Consider the following 1,903-nt stretch of genomic DNA (forward strand, 5'->3'; position numbering starts at 1 on the left):
TTGAGGAGGAGGGGCGGCTAGGGTTGGGGAGGAGGAGCTTAACCATCACATGCCAGAATAATCATACGTTCATACTAATCATCCATCCCCGCTGCTTAGTTTCATTACTACTGAACTTATTACCATAATCTTGATTGATTAGGTCGATTAGCTTGCACACATGTGTGGTTTAGCCTCTAGTCATACATTCATACTAATCATCTAACTTAGCTGCACTAATCATCCATAACATGAAGGAGATCAAACACTTACTTCACTGCATCCTCCTCGGCGCCCTGGCCTATGTAGTTGACTTGGGAGCGACGGCGGCAGGTGGGATCAGATCAATGCGAACGCTGAGGGTGAGCGTGTCACCGGAGAGCAGCTCCTCGGGCACCACCAAGAACATCCCGTGGCCCAACGCTGGCGCACACGTGGACAGCGCGTTGCTGATCACATGCGAGGTCATGAGAACTAGGTCGTAGTTCTTGTCGCCCCCACGACGCTCAATGGAGAGCTTGCACCAGAACCGGGGCCCCGTCTCAGCCTCGCCGTCCGGCCTGACACACACTAGTGACATGACGGTGCCTGGACCGAGCGGTCGGAGGGAGACGAGGAACACGCTGCAGTCCTCCTCCCCGACGAGCAGGTGCCAGCCGTGCGATAGTGAGAAGCTTTTTTTTTTTTGAACGAAGACGCTAAGCGTTCGGCTTTAAATTAATAAAGCCCATACGGCAACTTAGGTTCAGACGGTTACAAACTTAGCAAACTAAAGAGAGTAGCATCGGTCCACGACCGGCACTGGAACGACATAAGGTTCATCGCGGCGCCAATATTACAACCAACCAAACAGCACACCGCACCTAAGAGACTTGCCACAGAAGACACTCCAAAAACATTATCAGCTCGCCGGATCCTGTCTTGCTTGTGCCTGAATCGCCTTGATGCGCGCCATGGCTTCTGTCATGCGCTCAGCATCGCGCTCCTTCCCTAGAGGGGTCCACATCTGCAAAAATAGGTGGCATGCTGGTGGTCGCCGGCGAAGTGGTCGACCAGCATTGCGCGGGAGCCCACGAAGGCGCATGCGGACTCCGGGCAGGTGCAGGGTGCGCACTGGCACACGCGCCGGTGGTCCGCAGCCTCGTGGAACACCACGTAGCGCTCGCAGCCGATCGCCTTGTAGGGGCATGGCACCTTGGCGGTGTTGACCACCTTGTCCAGCTGGCCGCAGTGGGTGTTGGCACGTCTGCAGATGGCGCGGTGCCCTGCACGGCAGTAGTAGCACACTATGTGTCCTACGGCATCGCACTGCGACAGTAAACGCAACAACACCCAAATCAACAGCTTCCAGGCCTCATTTCTCACTTGCAAGTTTGCTTTAGGCTGGCCATAGTGGGGGTAACATAAGTAGTATCATGCACTTGAGACTCGCAAACATGCTTATGTGGCAGACAATTAAAGAAGAGAGAGATGGTTATACTAACATAGGTAGATATCGTAACATAATAAATGTGATGCTAATGTGATGCTACTATGTGTCATGCATGGCAATAAATGAGACCACCTATGATACTAATTTATGATATTATGCACTATAGAGGTAGTAACATAGACTAGTAATATATGCATGTTACTAGTCTAAGTTACTCCCCACTATGACCAGCCTTAAGAAAAGGAGGACAACGAGTTCGGTCTCTGCATCACTGTGATGCAGACACCACAAATGTATGTATATTTTTTAACTTTCACTTGCAAGATGATAGATGGAGAGGATGAGAAATGTCTTCCACTTGAAAATAAAAGAAATGTGTCATCTTCCCAAAATCTCAAAGAAATCCTCTCAAAAAGAGATAGAAAGAGTTTTTTTTTCTGTTTTTCTTTAATGGTCGCTTCGGTGTGAAAGGAGAAATCACCTTGAACACGG

At 50.0% G+C, this 1,903-nt stretch overlaps 1 pseudogene; it reads right to left on the minus strand.

Moving 5' to 3' along the window:
* Positions 1–253: 253 nt before the first annotated feature.
* Positions 254–1,903, minus strand: part of LOC119279064 — a 3,118-nt pseudogene continuing 1,468 nt past the window's right edge.

This window comes from Triticum dicoccoides, chromosome 3B (genome assembly GCF_002162155.2).
Source record: "Triticum dicoccoides isolate Atlit2015 ecotype Zavitan chromosome 3B, WEW_v2.0, whole genome shotgun sequence".
In the NCBI taxonomy this organism is placed as follows: Eukaryota; Viridiplantae; Streptophyta; class Magnoliopsida; order Poales; family Poaceae; genus Triticum; species Triticum dicoccoides.